The sequence below is a fragment of the Carassius gibelio genome, chromosome A11, assembly GCF_023724105.1.
Source record: "Carassius gibelio isolate Cgi1373 ecotype wild population from Czech Republic chromosome A11, carGib1.2-hapl.c, whole genome shotgun sequence".
Taxonomy (NCBI): domain Eukaryota; kingdom Metazoa; phylum Chordata; class Actinopteri; order Cypriniformes; family Cyprinidae; genus Carassius; species Carassius gibelio.
Genome location: NC_068381.1, coordinates 5,590,485 through 5,611,772, shown reverse-complemented (window position 1 = coordinate 5,611,772; position 21,288 = coordinate 5,590,485). Strand labels below are relative to the sequence as shown.

General features: G+C 40.7%; 2 long non-coding RNA genes across 3 annotated transcripts; both read right to left on the bottom strand.

Moving 5' to 3' along the window:
* Positions 1-3,219: 3,219 nt before the first annotated feature.
* On the bottom strand, positions 3,220-6,996 carry LOC128022125 (uncharacterized). Of its 2 annotated transcripts, XR_008185858.1 has the most exons (4): positions 6,734-6,996; positions 6,031-6,096; positions 5,347-5,463; positions 3,220-4,565 (listed from the first exon to the last, which is right to left on the bottom strand). It is a non-coding gene; the product is annotated as an uncharacterized LOC128022125 (long non-coding RNA). The 2 variants fall into 2 exon arrangements; XR_008185857.1 differs by lacking the exon at positions 6,734-6,996 and having other exon boundaries at positions 6,031-6,680.
* Positions 6,997-10,445: 3,449 nt separating this feature from the next.
* On the bottom strand, positions 10,446-12,650 carry LOC128022126 (uncharacterized). The gene is made up of 3 exons (XR_008185859.1): positions 12,055-12,650; positions 11,264-11,754; positions 10,446-10,999 (listed from the first exon to the last, which is right to left on the bottom strand). It is a non-coding gene; the product is annotated as an uncharacterized LOC128022126 (long non-coding RNA).
* Positions 12,651-21,288: the final 8,638 nt, after the last annotated feature.

Below are 21,288 nucleotides of genomic sequence, written 5' to 3'. Positions count from 1 at the left end.
GCACTTTCCACATGTACAAAAAAAAAGACGACATAAAGTGGAACTTAGTCATTTTCCAAAACCGCTAAGCAAATATATTCAGTTTCAGTACATACCACATAGAGACGCCTCTGCTGATGCTGCTCTTGTTAAATTTCAGCCTCTGGATCTGTGTCACAGCTTACAAACGCTCTCAACGCAAAAGCCTACTGGCGTTCGTGATTTTTTAGCTCCGCCCCCATCGTCACGCCTCCAGCCGCTCGTGTTTTTCCGGGAAAATCGGTACAGACTATCTTTCTCTTATAAATATAATAAAAATAAAGACTTTTTGGAGTTATGAAGGATGCAGTGCTACTCTATAGGTACTCAAGATTAACAGGATATTGAGTGAAAACGAGCATTTCACCCCCCCTTTAATGATTAGAGATGCCTGTATAATTCTCTAGCCAGATTTATTATGTAGGCTATTTTGAAATCTTGGAGGACAATGGATGAAAAAGAGAAATCCAGTCGTTCTATAGATTAGTGTATCAGACACTGAATCTGTAATCTGTTAACTCAGCTTACTGAGAATAACTTGTAGGTCATTTTCAGGCACATGTGTGACTTTGATAAGTGAACAATCTGATACATTTAGACAGGAAGGAAGAGCTTTTTGAGATAAACATGACCATAATTGAGATCTCATAGAGACAGACATGACTGACAAATCTATGGAAACTAATTTCTGCCTAAAATGAAATCCGTGAGAGGAGAAACAAACAAAAAAAAGTGATTAAAAATATATATATAATTAAAGATTTTAAAATGTTCTTTATAAGTTCTCCTTAATATGTTAAGTCAATATGCTCTACAGGTGCATCTCAATAAATTAGAATGTCTAGGAAAAGTTCATTTATTTCAGTAGTTCAACTTAAATTGTGAAATTATGAAATTATGTTCATTTACTGTACATGTGGTTAATACTTGGTAGGGGCTCCTTTTGCTTTAATTTCTCCCTCAATTCAGCGTGGTATGGAGGTGATCAGTTTGTGGCACTGCTGAGGTGGTCTGGAAGCCCAGGTTTCTGTGACCTTCAGCTCACCTGCATTTTTTGGTTTCTTGTTTCTCATTTCCCTCTTGACAATAGCCCATAGATTATCTATGAAGTTCAGGTCTGGTGAGTTTGCTGTCCAGTCAAGCCCACCAACACCATGATCATTTAACCAACTTTTGGTGCTTTTGGCAATGTGGACAGGTGCCAAATCCTACTGGAAAATGAAATCAGCATCTTCATCTTCAAGCATGAAGTGCTCCAAAATTTCTTGGTAAACGGGAGCAGTGCCTTTGGTTTTCAAAAAAACACAATGGACCAGCACCCTAAATGATCACAGACTATGGAAACTTAAAACTTGACTTCAAGCAACTTGGGCTATGAGCTTCTCCACCCTTTTTCCAGACTCTAAGACATTGGTTTCCAAATGAAATACAAAACTTGCTCTCATCTGAAAAGAGGACTTTGCACCACTGGGCAACAGTCCAGTTGTTATTCTCCTTAGCCCAGGTAAAACACCTCTGACGTTGTCTGTGGTTCAGCAAATTCCTTGACACGTCTGTGTGTGGTAGCTCTTGATGTCTTGACCCCAGCCTCAGTTCATTCCTTGTGGAGTTCACTCAAATTCTTGAATCGATTTTGCTTGACAATCCTCATAAGGCTGTGGTTCTCTCGGTTGGTTGTGCATCTTTTTCTTTCACACTTTTTTCCTTCCACTCAAGTCTCTGTTAACATGGTTGGATACAGCACTCTGTGAACAGCCAGCTTCTTTGGCAATGAATGTTTGTGGTTTACACTCATTGTGAATGGTGTCGATGATTGTCTTCTGGACAACTGTCAAGTCAGCAGTCTTCCCCATGATTGTGTAACCTACTGAACAAAACTGAGAGACAATTTTGAGGACTCATTAAACCTTTGCAGGTTTTTTTAGTTGATTAGCTGAATGGCATGTCACCCTATATTAATTTGTTGTGTGAATTGGTGGGTTTCTTTTAAATGTTAGCCAAAATAATCAAAATAAAAAATCAAAGACTTAAACTACTTCAGTCTCTGTGTATTGAATTTATTTAATACATGAGTTTCACAACTTAAATAAATGAACTTTTCCACAACATTCTAATTTATTGAGACCTGTATATGAGCTCATCACATGCCTTACTGATTATGACTTGATGTTCACACAGCAGCAATAAAAGGAACAGAATGCAAAAAATAGCCATTGCTCACACACTGACTGACAGTTAGTTTGCAATCAATATGTGAGTGTCAATCAATATTAAAAGTGTTGCTAAGCTATTATTGTACATAATTGAAGTTTATATCTTAAAATCAAATTACACCTTCAAACACATAGAATTAAACACATTTTACATTACAAAAGGACTGAAGGTTTTTGCAACTTTCTGAAGAGTCACATGCTTCTATTCTGAGAGATCTCTAAACACATTATAATCGTTTTGTTAATTAGATCTTCCTCAGGCCAAGCTGAGAGCGTCTGCTTCAGTTATTCTGGAAAGAGACACAGTTGAGCTGAGCTGTGAGAATACTGAAGATCTGAAGATGGAGAAGTGTTACTTCTATATAAATGGAAGAGAAAGTAACTCAAAAGTGAGCTCATCATGTCAGCTCTCACTCACTGGATCTCAGATCAGTGTTTGGTCTGGAGGTCAGAGTTCATCTGTGAGAATAAGCTGCTTCTACACTGTGACGAAGGGACAAGTTCAAAAACCATCTGCTCACTCTGATCCAGTGACGGTTACAGTCCAGAGTAAGTGATCTATCTATCTATCTATCTATCTATCTATCTATCTATCTATTCTACTCATGTGAAACAATATTAAGGTGATGTCAAGTTTCATCATCAATATGTGACATATGCTATTTTTCATATTTGAAGGACCTGTACCTTCAACAAACAAAATGTAATATAACATTTGTAAATCTCATGCACTCTAAAAATGGCTGGGTTAAAAATAACCCAATTGGCAACCCAGCACTGGGTAAATATTGGACAGAACACGTGCTGGGTTAAAGTAACCCAGCATGCTGGTTTACACATTTTAACCCAGCATGCTGCATTTTTACCATTTGTGGGTTTGCATTTTTATGATTCTGGGTTATTCTTGCTGGGTTATTCTCATAATTTCACTTTTGCTTAACAAAGCAATCATGGATTAATAAATAATGAATAATACAGATTATTTAGACTGTTAAAAAATATTTTTAATGCCATCTGACATTCAAAAATTTGTACCAATGACAAACAACATGGAATTTTCCCTTTTTTTGTTTCCAGCAAATGCAAAATAAATAAATAAAAATCACAGAAATACAGTTGCAATAAATAAGAAAATTATTTCTGAATGACCTGTGTCTAGCTGTTTAACTATTACATTTTGAGATTTTTAGCTATTTAAATACACAGTGAAATGACATTGACAATTAACATTCTTTAAATTTAAATGTAAAATCATTTAAAGATGTCCTTAAATTTATATGAAGTATATAAAGACTACTACGTAGGTAGATGTGCACTACTTAGGGTAGTTCAACATATATAGTTCACCCAAAAATGAAAATTCTGTCATTTATTATTCAACTTCATGTCGTTACAAACCCGTAAGACCTTCCTTCATCTTCAGAACACAAGTTAAGATATTTTCGTTGATATTCGAGAGCTTTCAGACCAGGGTGAATAATTATTGACAATTTTCATTTTTGGGTGAACTATTGTCAAACACTTAAGCTCTGAAGCAAAGATCTACACCTGAGAGCAGTGTAGCCTGCTATAGAGCCTGTCAACGGAAGGACAATTTTCAAAAGGAATTGCAAAATTATATTTTCAATTGTGTTTTCCACATGTGACAAATTGTAACAAAATCCAAACACAATTGCAAATCTTGAACAAAAACACTGAACAAAAATTACTGTTTCAGTTTTTTATGAATGCACAGTGACTGCCAAATTTCAAATGGAGAAACAAAGTCAGTTTGTAGCTGTATTTTCCATGTATTATGAGTAATAAGCCTGTCATATTGATCAAATACTGCATCATAGCAGCTTTACAGTATTAAATAGGAAAATAGTGTGTAATAATGCAAAGGGACAAAAGTAAACACTCAGTTTTCAGTTAAAGTCAATTCGTCATTGATTCAGTGATGTATCGTCCCTCTGTGCAATCAAGTGGATGATATCGCTTGATATTAATTGTCCCCAACTAAAGAAAAACAAGGAACCAAAACTCCATCAGTGACAGAATGGAGAAAAAAACCTTGGGAGAAACCAGGCTCAGTTGGGGGGCCAGTTCTCCTCTGACCAGATGAAACCAGTAGTTCAATTCCAGACTGCAGCAAAGTCAGATTGTGCAGAAGAATCATCTGTTTCCTGTGGTCTTGTCCTGGTGCTCCTCTGAGACAAGGTCTTTACAGGGGATCTGTATCTGGGGCTCTAGTTGTCCTGGTCTCCGCTGTCTTTCAGGGATGTAGAGGTCCTTTTTAGGTGCTGATCCACCATCTGCTCTGGATACGTACTGGATACGGGTGGCTAGGGTGGCCTCGGAATAAGAGAGAAACAGACTAATGTTAGCATAGATGCAACATAAGAACAAGTACATGAGGTTTTATGAATTACCATGTCTGTTTTTTCACTGTGTCGCACGTTACCTGCCAAAACTCAAATGGAATCTTTAGCATCTGAATTTCCAATGCCTCAAATTGAAAACTGTCAATTTTTGCCAGAGGTGGGACCATACTATGTAGAGTGTTTGTTTTGGGAGGTGATGTCACTCAAAGACAATTGTGCCAAATGCTTTTAACAATGGAGGTTAAGGCACTACTAAAGGCAGCTGCCGCTCCGAGAGATGTGTGATAAAGAACAGACAGTGCAACCCGGATCTTCCTCTATTCTTGGCACCTCACACAATAAATAATTCTGTAATTTTTACCCCAAATGCAGCTACTATCCCCTGCTAACCGTTAGAGCCACATGGTACTATTGGTCAATATTCACCATTAACCAAATGCTTTTCACCGGAGGAATAAAATATAGGGTAAGATGCAGCTAGGTAATAAGAGTAGAACTGCAATGTTGTTTGCTGACGTGCATACAGTGAGAGATTTGGGGTAAAAACTACAGAATATATCCCAATAAAAAACGCCCCATAGTATAGTCCCACGCTTGACACAAATTGACAGCTTTCTGTGTAAGGCATCTGAAATACAAATGCTTTTCAATTGAGTTTGGACTATTTCACAATGTATATGTCCACATGTGGAAAAATACAATTAAATATACAATTTGCAATTCCTTTTGAAAATAGTGCAGAATATCCTTACCTGTCCATTGATTAGGATCAATGCCTGAGAGATCTGCTGGCATTTTTAAATCGCCACGACAATTGGATGGGGTTTTGTGGACTCTGCTCAGTTAAAGAATTCCATGTTTGTTCCAACCTTTAAAATAACGTTTAAAAAAAGAAAAAATACAAATTGTTTTAATAACAGTGATTCAGTTCAATTAACTGTGTGAAGTTAATCATGAAATTGACCCATCGTGATTATTTGTTAAATTCACCTATGAGTTGGTCTACAGAAGCAGAATATGATATAGTGATTGGCTGAAAGGTGTGCTTTCAAACTGTCTAATCAATGGGATGTTCCAGTCATTTTAAATCACAGTTTTATGTTAATATGCTGGCTATATCAAACACACACCGTCACTGGCACAGATAAGGGAGATCAAGCTGAATGCGCGCACACAGACATTTCTATGACAAGTCACGTAGGTAAAACAGTCCATATATAAACACTTATAGATGTACCAAAGTGATAAGGACAAGTCAAAAACACGATCTGGAAAATTAATATGATGTTTACGCTCATAAATTAGGTACATTCTGGTGCAGCTTTAACTATAGCACGAAATACAAATATATGTGCGTTTAAGTTACGTGAGGGTTAACGTTAGTTGATTATCACAGACAAACAATTATGTAAAATGTATAATAAACACGAACGTACCGTTAGACGCCTCAATAAGACTGCACTCGACGAGTTTTTCTCTCACAAATGTATCCATGCGCTTTTCTGACAGGAAAAAAACACATTTTGAATTATAATTTGTATGTAAAAAGACTTTATAAACCACAAAAGCATCAAATCACTTCACTAACGCGGCCTACGTCAATCGCTGTGCGTGCGCGCAGTTTGAAATGCCCTGAGACGTTGATTATTTTCCGGGAATCACTTTGTTCGAGGATTACTGAACCGGTTTATTTGAACTGGGTCGTCGGTTCTTTTAGACCTGCAGTCCGACTATATTCTACGTAATTTCTATGATTTACATGTCGATATGGACAACTGCAGGCGTTTACATTAGAGCAGAAAGTCGTATTCACTTTTTGAACTCATTTGACTCACTTAAATATCAAATTCGCTTTTCAGTGTCAGAAACTACTTTTTCCTCTATTTTCACAGGTATTCGCATATTTCAGCCATCCGTCACTGTCTGAAACTTAATAAAACTGTATTAATCTGTCGTCTCAGATACCTTAACACGATTATGCGAGTCACGTAACGTAGGTTGGCCGTTTGAGGTAAACAGTTCATCATTTAACGTAAATAATGTTGGCCTGTAGACGTTTAACAGTATTGTTGCTGCAAAAAAAAGTTATAATTCTGCCAATTTAAAGTAATTATTAATAAAAACATTAAATAAACTTACCTTAAAACAGTTGAAAGCCGCAGCTTTGCCCCGTTGTTCTTCCAAAATGACAGTTAGGGAGCGATTTAAACATCTTCAAGGCGCGTTAAATAACCCAGCACTGGCCTGAAACAACCCAGCGACGCAACCCAGCAGGTTTAACCCAACACCTGGTAAACTGAAACTACCCAAAAGTGTTTAAAAAGAAATTAAATAACCCAACAAAATGACCCAACAGACTCAACCCAGCATTTTGAGTTAAAAAATAACCCAGCCGTTTTTAGAGTGTGCTAATTTACCCTGATAATGTAATATATATGTGTATATAAATAAATAAATAAATAAATAAATAAATAAATATATACACACTCTAAAAACTGCTGGGTTGAAAACAACCCAATTTGGGTTATTTTGGCAACCCAGCGCTGGGTCAAAAAGGGACGAACCCAACGATGGTTATTTTAATCCAATCAGTTGGGTTATTATGTTTAACCCAGCATGCTGGGTTACTTTTTTATGGTTTAAAATTACTAGATTGCAGCCGTTACCGGAGAAACCTCTACCGCTCTTAGCGCCTCCTGCTGGAAGAAAATGAATTTGATGAGTGCCACCACAAATTGATTGTAAGGCTGTGGGTAACACTGAATTGCTAAGCTAAAATGAACCCAAATTGAGCTAGGCATCTAGCGTACAAATATTGTTCATTGTGACGCCCAGTGGCTTTTTTCTGCCTTGTGTGTGTTTGTGTTTTGATTGCTTGCAGGTGGAAGTTGATTGTGGTGTAATTGGAGGCACCGGTTTCTGGGTGTTTGCTCCCTATAAAGACTGCTTCCTGTTGGTGGTTCTAGCACTTTCAGTCTTAATGTTGGTTAATGGCATGATTGTAAAATAAATTGAGAGGTTTTGGAAATGATTGTATTTTGTCTTCTCCGTATTTGTTGTGATCCTTTGTGTTTGCAACAAATGGGGGCTCGTCCCTAAGTGTTTAGTTTTGATTTGGAATTGTGTTTTTTTTTATTATTTTTTTGTTATTGGCCTGGCAGCAGGATTGGTAAGTTTGTTTTGGATTGTTTAAATTTGTAGAAGATATGAGTACATTTATTAAGCTTATTTGCTAGGTTTTTTTTCAACTCGCAGCTGTAGCTTATTTAGTGGGAACCCTTGAGTTTTGACTTTACTGTTAGGATTTAGCGACATGTCCTTTTTGGGCATGTTGAGTTTTTGTTTTAGTTTATTATTTTTGAGCAGATCGATGGTTAGACTTAAGTCTTGGGGCACGCCGAGGTTTGAGGGAATCGCCAAACTAATTGGTTGTTCTTCTCGACTTGCGGTATCAGGTGCATAAAAACCTGCCACTGTATGCTTGAAGATTAGGGTCTACTTTGTTTACTTTTTAGGGACTGTGTGAAGTTGAATCTCTAGGGTATCCTTTAGTGATGATTTTGCAGTGAGTATGCAGTAGATTTTAAGTGTATGTTTTTATGGGTTTGTGAAGGTATAGATATTTTAAGTATGACATAGATTGAAGTTAGTGAATTTTTTGCAAATCCGTCTGAGCAGGTTTTTATTTTATTAACGAAAGATCAATTGATTGAAGTCGCAGCACATTATGATGATAACCTTTCTACGAATGATAGTTAAGAAAATATTCGGACCATTGTAAAAATTGCTCTGATAAATCAACATTCTGTCGTCTGTAGCGGAGTCAGATTTACAGATACCTGTAACCCTTCGGTAACACGGTCATTTGAACAACAAAAATAATTAGTTCTTCAAATGGAACCGCGTAAAATGGAGTTTACGATGGAGAAACAAATTAGAACTGGAGACCGTATTTGCGAAGCAGGATTTGGAAAGAAGGAAATTAGATTTGCAACAACAGCGGCTTAACCTCATAAAAGAAGGAAGGATGCAAATGTTTGGTGACAGGTTTGTGTAAGAAAGTGACCTGTTTTCTGCTAAGTTTAATGTAGCAGCAAATTTGATATTGATGCCTTCATTTAATGAGAATGATGTGGATACCTTTTTCGTGTTATTTGAACGGGTTGCTGATAAACAAAAATGGCCTGAAACTGAGCGCACCTTAATGTTGCAATGTGTTTTGATGGGTAAGTCGCACAATTTATTCTGCGTTGAGCGGGACTGAGAGTTAGAATTATAAGAAGGTTAAAGATGCTGTTATTAAGGCATATGAAATGATTCCAGATACGTATTGCAAGAAGTTTTGTGGGCTTAAAAAACGTTTTACTCCAACACATGTCGAATTCGTGCGTGAATTAGAGTTCTGTTTCACACGTTTGTGTACTGCTTCGGCTGTTGAATCATTCGAGTATTTGATCAATTTATTAGTTTTAGAACAGTTTAAGAATATGCTTCCTAGTCAAACGGCTATGTATATTGCATAGTTTAAGGTGTTTACCGCAGCTGAGGCAGTTTTGGCTGATGAATGAGTTAATTCATAAATCCTGTTTTGATGCTGGCCGGTTGGAAAATGAACACGCAGGTAAAAATGTTGTAACGTCGATTCAATCTCCAAATATGTCAGTTATGTAAATACAAATTGTTGCTAATTTGTAATTATTGCCATGGTCACTGGAAAGAAGATTGCCTGATAGTACTTAAGGCAAAAGATCACAATCGTTATAGCTTGTCCAATCCGACGGCATTGGCGGCCGCTGTTTCCATGAAAGGTGGTTTAGAGCTTGCAGGTGTGCCCCATGTTGAAAAGACCATCAGTGCAAATTCCGGTTTTTCACCTTTTGTTTCTGAGGGCTACGTATCACTTCCGCAGGGGGAGAAAGTACCGGTGAAAATTGTGAGATACTGATGCCTCTGCTTTGGTTATTTTGGAATCTGTATTGCCTTTTTCAAATGAAACCTTTACGGGTGTTTCATTGTTGATTTGTGGAATAGGTCTGACTAAAATGTCTGTACCTTTTACACAAGGTTTTGTCTGTATTGTCATTTAATTCAAGGTGAAGTCGAATTGGGTGTGAGACCAGCTCTTCCAGTGGAAGGAATAGCTATCTGTCATTCTGGGGAATAATCTGGCAGGAGAGCGGGTTTGGCGTGATGTGCCATCACCTTTGATTGTTACATCTAAACCTGTTTCTACTGGGGATCTAGATGAGAGTATGCAGAGTTTATCTGATGTTTTTTCAGCATGCGTGGTGCCGCTAGTCGAACAGCTGCAACCAGAAAGAGCACAGAACTGTCTGGGATGGAAGGATGGATGGATGGATAGAGGGAATGGAAAATGTGTTGGCGGACGCATTGTCCCGTGCACCGGTGTCTTTTTTTATTAATGTGATAATATATTGTTGTGTTTGTCATTCGTGTGGTTCTTCCTAGGTCCCCGTTGTGGTGGTGTTGCAGTTTAGGAGATGTTTTCGGATATGGCGTTGCATTGACATGTTTCATCATGCAGGGTGATTATGGGGTGAACTTTGAACTTAATTCTTAAAGTTTATTTTATGGGGGAGGGTGTGAAGCCCAGTGGCTTTTTTCTGCCGTGTGTTTTGATTGCTTGCAGGTGGAAGTTGATTGTGGTGTAATTGGAGGCACCGTTTCTGGGTGTTTGCTCCCTATAAACACTGCTTCCTGTTGGTGGCAGGGGGGGAACTGGATTTGGTGGCAGACTGGCAGTTCTAGCACTTTGTCTTAATGTTGGTTAATGGCATGATTGTAAAATAAATTAAGAGGTTTTGGCAATGTATTTTGTCTTTGTTGTGATCCTTTGTGTATGCAACATTTTAAAAATCACTTTTACACACACAGAATGACTATCAAAAGGTAAATATTTATTGAAAACAAGAGAAAAGTAACATGCATATAAGAAATGCAGAAAGGTATGGCATTAACAGCCACAGAGTTCTTAAAGCATTGAACATTTGTTGAATATAACTTGAGATCAAATTGGACCGTTAAATTTTATATATTGTATTAAAATCTATTATACAATAATTGAACAATTAACCCTGTGTATGAATGACCGTGTAAACTCTTCTACTAAACGCAGAACAAGCATTTAACTTTTTACAAATTATATACACTTAGTTTGTTTCATAGTCCGTGAATACAGATCATGCATCACTGTCAGTTTACATGATCTCTTTAGCATATTTGATATAATCATGAAGAAGCCACATCAGCACAGCATGTGCCATCTTTTACATCATCCAGGGCAGCGTCCTCCTTTAAAACCACCGTTGCATCAAATTGGGGGGAAAGCACATGCTCTTCTTTGACCAGCATTCATCCAGTCACCACCTGCTCTTCAGCAGCGGCCTAAAAAGAGAAACCCCTTTTAAAAAAGAAAACCTTTAACTATCCATTTTCAGATAGAGGTGTATTCACATCAGTAAGGATAGGTAAATCTGTGTTAAAGTTTCAACACTTTGTGTGGTTGATTAATATCTCCGTCTATCACAGCGCTCTAGAAGGCTATAATGGCAGCACTAGTGTGAGGGCATGTGATATTGTTTGAATAAATATATTGCTTTCAGAAAGCTACTTTACTGAAACATTAAAACAGACATGGCATTCACATACCTCACAAATGTTCATGTACGTGGAGGGCTGCTATTCTAAGGGTTAGTTCACCAAAAAATGAAAAATGGTCATAATTTACTCCACCCCATGTTGCTCCAGACCCATACAAATGCTGATAATTTTTGGAACACAAATACATATATTTAATATTCTCTTAATTTTTGTCCTCCATTGTAAGTGTGGGTGACATGTTAACATGTTCGCTATTATATAATTTAAGATTTATATTTAAATATTGGAATGGATTACTTCTACGATAACTCTGTATTTATGAGCCTTAAAAATACTGATTATCTAGACTATAAATGGATAAACAAAAAATTATGAGAAATTAAAAAGATTTTAATTTGTGTTGTAAAGACAGACATAAGTATAGGTTTAGGAATGACATGAGGACAAGTAAATTATTTTTTGTGTGAACTATTCCTTTAAGAGGGAAGACCAAGAATGATGACTCTCCAAATCAGACAACTTCAAAGTTGGATTGAGTTCTGCAATAAAAAAACACAGACATCAATGGTTTTAATGAAATGAGCACCTAATCACATTGTTGTTGCATTAAAATGTGAAGTAAACAGGCAGGAGACAACACAAACATTTATTTTCTAAAAATAACTTAAATCTCAAAAGAATTAAACTCTCCTATGTCTCTGGCTTTCAACATCAACAAAAACAAACATTATTTTACTCTTAGTAAAACAACAACAACTGATAACTGATAACATGAAATTATGAAGTTTACTTCCCTTAAACTATCTTTCCCTGTCTTCTGAAGAAGCTGAGAAAATCACCTCTTCACACAAGCAGACTACTGTATCCTTAACTCCAAAGTTAGAGTTCTGCAAAGAAAAAAGGGACATAAATGGTTTAAACATCTACAAAAACAAACATTATTTTAGTAAGAATAAAGATAACTTGGAATTCTGAAATGTACTCTCCTTAAACCCGTCTGTCCCTCTCTTCAGAAGAACACTGTCTCCTCACAGTCTGTGAATCCTCACACAAACAGCTTCTGTGTCTTTAACTCTCGGTGCAGACACAAGCTCGACAAGTCTGAAACATTACATGCAAAACATACTTTCAACAATTACCACTTCAGTGGCCTCAAAATAATTATGCTAGTCTTTATTTCATAATGCTGTTTAGTTTAGGAAACTAACGTAAATTCAGTTTAACCGTGAAAAATAAGATAACAAATTAACATGAATTTAACCGTAACCATAACCGTCTATTAACACCTCAAAGTGCAGATATTGTAAAATCTTATGTAAATATGACAGGACACTCATGGACATTTTATATATACAGTACAGACCAAAGGTTTGGACACACCTTCTCATTCAAAGAGTTTTCTTTATTTTCATGACTATGAAAATTGGAGAGTCACACTGAAGGACAGAGCCGAAGGGATGGAGTGACGAGGTGAAGCCAGAGGAGTGGAGTACCGAGGTGGCGGATGGTCGACGACTGACCAAGGTGGAGCCGGAGGGACGAGGGAGCCCGGTGGAGCAGGTGGGCTGCCAGGCCATGGTGGAGACAAGGCAGCTAAGAGCCAAGGCGGAGCCACTGGGTCGAAGGACCGAGGAGGAGTCCAGGGCTCGGAGGCTGGAGGCGGAGACAGGGCTTTAACACACCAAGGTGGAGCTGGAGACTGGCAGCCCAGCGGCGAACCATCGTGCCCAGATGGCGAGGACTGAGGGTGAGTTGCGGGACAGACTGGCACCAGCGGAGATGAGGTCGTGGAACTGGCTGGTCTAGGAGGAGGAGAGATGGGAAGGATGGGAGGAAACACAGGAGGATCATGGCTGGACAGAACCAGCGGAAGTGGAGCAGGGGAACTGGCAGGTCTAGGAGGAGGTGGGAGAGGGAGGCTGGGAGTTAATACAGGAGACACAGGAAATTCAGAGCTGGGCGGAACCAGCGGGGGCACAGAAAATTCAGAGCTGGGCGGAACCAGTGGAGATACAGAAAATTCAGAGCTGGGAGGAACCAGCGGACACACAGGAAATTCAGAGCTGGGCGGAACCAGCGGAGACACAGGAAATTCAGGGCTGGGTGGAACCAGCGGAGAAACAGAAAATTCAGAGACTGAGAGGGTATACAGGGGGATCAGGGCTGGACGGAACCAGCGGAATTACCTCCATAGACCAGTCCATTAGATCCATAAGTTGCTCCATATTTCCCGAGACCATACAGCTCACCCTCAGTCACGGAAGTGTGGGCAGGGCTTTCCTCCACGCCCTCTCCACTAAGACTCCCACGATGCACGGTGTTGCTGGCTCACACACCTGGTCAGTCGCGCTCTCGAGGTCCTGCTCCCTGTCCGTGAATGGCTCGGGCTCTGCGGCTGCGGTGGGCTCTGGCTCCGTGCGGCGTGTTGGTGGCTGGCTGGTCTCTGGGTCGGGAGTGGGGCTGGAGATATCCTCTTCAGCGGTGCTGAAGGCCGGTGTAGAAGTTAGAGAGCGAGCGGTCGGGGAAGTGGGTAAGGCACGCCAGATCTAGAATGTCCCTGGTATGGTCCTCCAGTGAACGGTCCAGTTGCTCCAGGCACAGGAGACGGACTGCTGGAATGGCCATTCTGGGAGAGGGTGGAAAAAATAAAAAAAGAAAGAAAGAAAAAACGCAGCTAAATAAACTATACTGTTAGGTCCGTGATTCTGTTACAAACGGGGTAGTGCTAAACGAAAGACTAAAGAGCTTGAGGAGGATGGTGATCAAAATTAGGAGTTTACTAGAAAACGAAGGAGACTACAGACTATATACAGCAAAAACATTAACTTCACAATATACATAGACAGATGCACATTCATTCAGAAGTGTTAATACATTCAATCATGGACGAGGGAGAACTGAACAGACCGGGTATTTAAACACAAAGACAGTAATGAGGGAACTGGAGACAGGTGGGGATCAATCAATTAACCAAAACAAGAAAAGGAAGTTGACCAAATAAGGGAACAGAAAGTTCATAAACGTAACAGTAAACTGATTCCTTGTAATTCTGATACATTTTCTCTGCAGTTTCAACACCAACCACCACTGAACATATGACTACATCAAGACCCATGACAACTTGTGAGTTATTAAATTTCTAAATCATTTTTGTTCTAACTACATTCTGAATGTCCTCAAAACAACTATCATTCTTTCAAACTCGTGATTATTTGTTGAACATTTACAATGTCATTGCAAAATTCACAGTTTTTCTACAGCTTTAACTGTAATGCCAACTTCTGAAACCACAACAACATACAGTAAAACTTATAAGTTACTGATTATTACGCGTTAAGTTACACATTTTCTGATTATTATTATAACGGTAGCACTTTATTTTACAGTCCTGTTCCTCATGTACATACTATGTACTTATTATAGTAATTACAATAACTATGTAATAACTAGGTACTAACCCTGAACCTACCCCTAAACCTAACCCTAACCAATGTAGTTGCCTTGTATTACCAGAACTTACTTAGATAAATACACTGTAAGTACACTATAAGTACATGTTAGTACATGTACTGTAAAATAAAGTGCAACCATTATAACATTAGAACATGACTAAAAAGGACAGAAAGAAAGTAAATATTTTTGCAGCTTTCTGAAGAGCTTCTATTCTGAGATCTCTCTAAACACATTATATATGTTTTGTTCATCAGATCTTCCTCAGGCCAAGTTGAGAGCGTCTGCGTCAGTTATTCTGGAAACTGACTCAGTTGAGCTGAGCTGTGAGAATACTGAAGATCTCAAGATGGAGAAGTGTTACTTCAACATAAATGGAAGAGAAAGTAACTTAAAAGTGAGCTCATCATGTCAGCTCTCACTCACTGGATCTCAGATCAGTGTTTGGTCTGAAGGTCAGAGTTCATCTGTGAGAATAAGCTGCTTCTACACTGTGATGAAGAAACAAGTTCAAAAACCATCTGCTCACTCTGATCCAGTGACAGTAACTGTCCAGAGTGAGTTTCTCTATGCATATTTTGAAATAACAGATTTTTTTTACAGCAACAGAACTTAATCCATTTTCTCCAAAACAAATGACTACACATCTACTTGTATTTGTCCCTTGTGCGATAGTCTCAATGGTGACCTCTACTGATAAAACTGCCACAAAAACAAGTGAGTAAACTGTACATCTCAATATACCTTTAGATGTTTTTTTTAAATATTAATTTTCTGTTTATTTTGAATGAGTTGTCTAAACCAATGGTAAGTGACTGAAAATATATGTTTATCATGTTATATGTTTCTGTACAGCTTAGTTTTCTTATATTTTAATATTGTATTATGTTATCCTGTATTAAAAACTCATCTTAAGTTTTATTTCCTAACTAAATGCAGCTTGTGACATTACAATATCTGTGTAGCTTCAACTGATGAGGCTTTGAAAACTGCCACAGGAACTCGTGAGTGAATATCATTTTTAAAATTAAACTTACTTCACAAGATGTTACAGTAGTCAGGGAGCGGAGACAGAGAATGACAGGGAATGATGTGTATTTGACACAAGCAGAGGTGAAGGAGAACGATGGTGAAGCAAACTGAAGCACTAAGGTGAGCAATGGGTGAGGATACGGTGCTGGATATGTCTTCCTCTTCCCCGTGGAGCAGGTCTGTCAGGGTGAATAATGTGGAAGGTGTCCAGCAGGTTCGGGTCCAGGATGTCGTTGCGTGGAACCCATGAGCGTTCCTCTGTATCGTAACCTTCCCAGTCCATTAGATACTCAAGTTGTCCACCACGGTGTCGAAAATCCAAAATCTCACGAACCTCGTAGGTAGCACCATCGTCCAGGATGAGTGGATGGGGGGCTTCGGCTGCAACTACGCCAGGCTCTGTGGAGAAGGATACAGAAGGATGGTGGGGTTTGAGGAGTGATACATGAAATGTGGGGTGGATAAGATAGTCAGGAGGGAGGTGTAGATTGTATGTGACTGGGTTGATCTGCTCTGTGATGGTGAATGGGCCAATGAATCTGGGACTCAGTTTGCGGCATGGTAGACGCAGGCGGATGTCTTGGGTTGACAGCCAGACCTTGTGTCCTGGTTGGTGTGCTGGAGCTTCGGAGCGGTGAAGGTCAGCTGTCATCCTGCGTCTACGTAGGGCCCGTTGTAGCTGATGGTGGGCCGAGCCCCAGACCCTCTCGCTCTCTTGGAAACAGAAATCGACGGATGGTACGTCTGAGGGTTCTCCTGACCAGGGAAAGAGCGGCGGCTGGTAGCTGAGCATGCACTGGAATGGAGTGAGTCTGGTGGAAGGTTGGTGCAGGGAGTTCTGTGCGTACTGGAGGTGGATGAGGAGATACCCCCTGACTATGTAAAGCGCTTTGAGTAGCTAGAAAAGCTCTATATAAATGTAAGGAATTATTATTAATTACTCGCCCACCCCTGGAACGGTTCTAAGAGTCCTGGTGGCCATGACAGAAGGTACGAAGAAAGCAACCAATATCTTGGATTTTCCTCTCTGTCTGCTCGTTCAACTGAGGGTGGTATCCAGATGACAAGCTGACGGCCACGCCTAGGAGGGAGTGAAAGGCCTTCCAGACTCAGGAGATGAATTGGGGACCTCTGTCAGAAACAATATCCTCATAGCTGTGGGTAGTCCCTTTAGAGGAATCAGACGGCATGATTGAGAGAATCTATAAACAATTACCAGAATACATGTAGAGTCTTTCAAAAGTGGTAGGTCTGTGACGAAGTCCACCCCTAGGTGTGACCATGGACGGTTAGGAACGGGCAGAGGGAGGAGTTTGCCAGATGGTAGGTGACTCCTCGAGACGGTGCATTTCCTACATCCTTGCACGTACCTTCTGATGTCGGATGCCATGTTGGGCCACCAGAAGCGTTCACTCAGCAGCGAGAGGGTTTCATTGACCAGTGCCTAGTGAGATGTGAGCTAAGTGGAGTGCGCCGTGTTCTGGTGATGTATTACAAGCCCGGTTGACAACCCGGCAGGGCGTTGGTTGAGGAATTGGAGGAGGGCAGAGTCTCCATTGACCAAGTGTTTGGGCAGACAATTAATTTTTCAGGGAGTAGTGAAGTGAAGTGACGTTCAGCCAAGTATGGTGACCCATACTCAGAATTTGTGCTCTGCGTTTAACCCATCCGAAGTGCACACACACAGAGCAGTGAACACACACACACACACACACACACACACACACTGTGAACACACACCCGGAGCAGTGGGCAGCCATTTATGCTGCGGCGTCCGGGGAGAAGTTGGGGGTTCAGTGCCTTGCTCAAGGGTACCTAAGTCGTGGTATTGAGGATGGAGAGAGAACTGTACATGCACTCCCCCCACCCACAATTCCTGCCAGCCCGAGACTCGAACTCACAACCCTTCGATTGGGAGTCCAACTCTCTAACCATTAGGCCATGACTTCCCCTCTTAACTCGTAGAGCTGCAGGTTCCTCCAGGTTTTCTTCAGGAGTGTAACAACGGGATAAGGCTTCAGCCTTAATTAAGAGAAATTAAAGCGGGTAATAAATAGAGCCCATCATGCTTGCCTGGGGTTAAGCCTCTTGGCCATACGCAGATATTCGAGGTTCTTGTAGTCTGTGAGTACCAAGAAGGGGTGTTTGGCTCCCTCCAGCCAATACCTCCACTCTTCAAGCGCCAACTTGATGGCTAGGAGTTCACGGTTGCCGATGTCAGGTGATGTGGTAGAAGTTAGTGAAACCGAGGAATCGTTGGAGTTCTTTTATGGTAGCGGGGGTTGGCCAGTTCCGGACGACATCACAAGATATTTGTAGTGTTCAGTAGGGGTGATAAAGGCTGTCTTCCACTCGTCCCCCTCACATATTCCGATGAGGTTATATGCACTGCAGAGGTCCAACTTGGTGAAGACAGTGGCACCACGGAGATGTTCCAGGGAAGCTGGGACGAGAGGAAGAGGGTATTGGAATTTCATGGTTACTTTGTTGAGGGATTGATAATCAACACATGGCCGCAAGCCTCCGGGTTTTCCAGTTATTGAATGTGGTATCTGACGTGAATCTGGTATGCTGACGGCGTTGCCGTGGTAGTGAGGTTGAGCTGATGGCAGGGGGTTCCGGAGATGAAGTTGCTGGCTGACCCAGAATCGAGGAGTGCATAGACTGGATGGGAAAAATCAGCGGTAGTAAGTGTCACAACAGTGGCGAGTGGCTTCATCTGATACTTGGACGGACAGGGCATAGGGAGATGATATGCCCCAGTGATCCACAGTATAAGCAGAGATTCTGGGCCTGCCATCTTTGCCGTTCAGTCATCGTGATACAGTGGAATCTACTTGCATGGGTTCATGGACTGGTTCTGGAGAGCTGACGGTCTCTGGACAGCAGAGGGGCGAGTTGGCATGTGACTGGCCCTGGTGCTCTTCGAGGCACGACTGCATACGAGTGGTGAAGTGGATGGATAGTAGAATGAAGCGTTTGAACCCGATGGTGTCCTCGTATGCTGCGAGATGCAACTGCACACTAGGATCCAATCCCTGATGGTAGGTGGTCAGCAAGGCTTGCACATTCCATCCACTTGTGGCCGCGAGAGTCCTTAATTTAAGAGCATATTCATTGACAGTAATTTTTTCCTTGTTTTAAACTATAAAGTTTCTCACCAATGGATGAATCCCAGACAGGTCTACTGAAAACTTATTTGAAGTGGTAAACAAAGCTAGAATATGACGGGATGACAGACTAATTTTGGGTCCAAATGGAATCGGCCCATTGTAGTGCTTTACCTTTGCACCTGGGAGATTAAGAAGGCTATCTTTGATCGTTCGGTGGGGTACAGTTTGCATCTCCAGGACTAGCTAGCATTGGAGGAGAAATCTGCTGCATTCCTCCGCCAAACCAGAGAAGGGCACTGGTTTGGCCATGGAGCTGGCGTGTACGGTAGGTAAGAAAGAGGTGATGTTGTTTCCGGAAGTGCTCGCTGGTGAAGGGGGTGATGGAATGCTGGTGATCGTCTGACGTAACGCATCAACGAGGTCCTGGGAGGGGTCTGCTTGTGTCGATCATTCTTGGTCTGGTCTTCTGTTGCAGTAGTCAGGTACCGGAGACAGAGAATCACAGGGAATGATGTTTATTTGACACAAGCAGAGGTGAAGGAGAACAATGGTGAAGCAAACTGAAGCACTAAGGTGAGCAATGGGTAAGGACACGGTGCTGGTGTCTTGGGAGGTGAGATGATCCGAGAGGTAGTAGCTTGGGGCGATGGAGGAAGATGATGCACACACACACACGATGGGAACAGGAGGACACCGGAGATCACTGGAGAGAGGTAAGTCAGGTATATGGTTAGTCCTTAGAGTTAGCAGGTAGGTATTGACCTAGTTGTGAACGAGACCGGACAGTGACTGCATGTGTGTGTGTGACTTTTAAGTGCTGGGGAGATTGTGGGTACTGTAGATGAGGAGCAGGTGACTGTGATTAGTACTCTGGTGATGGTGTGTACTGTGATTGGGTGGTGTTGGAGCCTGGCGTGTCTTTGCGCATTTCACTTTAAACTTCTTCAAAGAGAGTGAGAAAAAAACACTTCTTACTCAGTAATGTGATTGTTCCTGTTCATTCAAAGCATTAGTAGACAAATAGTGTCATATAGATACAGCTAAACTCTATAATTGATCATTGTCTGTGGAAACTAATCTAGAAAGAAACACTGTCTGAATAATGTCTGTAATCATCATGCAGTTTGTACTCTAATCTGATTTAATTTGAGATCTTTTCTTTTGCAGCTGTTCATTCACTCACTACACACAACTGCTATTCTGAGTATTTTGCAAAATCTAACAAAAACCTTGAAATGTACTTGTTTCATGATCATATATTCCGTACATGGTACAGTGCTGTGAAAATGTATTTCCCCAACTTTATTTTTCTCCTTTTGAACATATTTTATATTAAATAGTTTTAGATCTTCAAATGAAATACAACACAGGCAACACATATAGTTTATATTTGTATCGGTGTATTATAGGGCTGGGACAACGCGTCGATGCAAAAAATACGTAGACTCAAAATATGTGCATCGATTCGCGACCTGTTTTTACCGATCACCGGTGATCAGCGCGAGATGCATGCCGGTTAGAAATGTGTCCGAGTGACGTCCGCCTTGCTCTGATGTCATGCTGACTTATGTCAAAAATCTCTCACGAGCGCAAGGCGCACGTGTCGGATTCTGCAGTCGGGCGCAGTTGCTCTCCATCGACTGCGCTGATCAAAAGCACGATGGGAATCGACTTGCTGACGACACAGCTTAATGCTCATTGGTTTAAACAACTGTGATGTAATGTTCTCTTTTAAAAATTTTGATTTTAAAACTCTAATATCATGTTTTGTGTGTTTATGTTATGTGTGTGGATATTCCCAAACTATCTGACAGTGCGATCTCTTTGGGTTATGTAATTTAATATTTATATAAAAAAAAATCTAATAAATAAAAACACATCTGTCTGTATTAAAGAAAAAAAATATTGATAAACATGTCTTTGGTATCAAATGGGTGTCTTGTTCATTCTATTAGTTTTCATATAAAAGCAACAGAACTTGAATTACATCCAGTTTATTAGCAACACTGTGCACAAGTGTGAATCCCGCGATGGCCATCTTTGATCTCATAGGTGTCAGATCCACTACGAGAAGAGATCTGTCCGGCTTGCCTGCGCTTTGTTCACTCCTCCTCTCACTGCAGCCGCCACTCTCGCCTGACAGGGCGCGTACGAGAGAGAGCCCCGGCTGCGCCTGCGCGCGCACTCACAGTCTTCAAACAACACGAACGCTTCTTGCTCTCTCTCTCCCTCGTGCATATTAATCAAAATCATTAAACACGATAGAAAAGAGGGTGAAACACCAAAGTTACACGCGTGCTCGCGCACTCACAGTCTTCAAACTACACGAGCGCTGTCTTGCTCTCTCTCTCTCCCTCGTGCATATTAACCCAAATCATTAGACACGATAGAAATGGGGCGGAACGCCAAAATTTCACGTGGAGCATTCGGAGATTTTTTTTTCCTCCATGACAGGCTGCTGGCTCCCACTGCTATTTT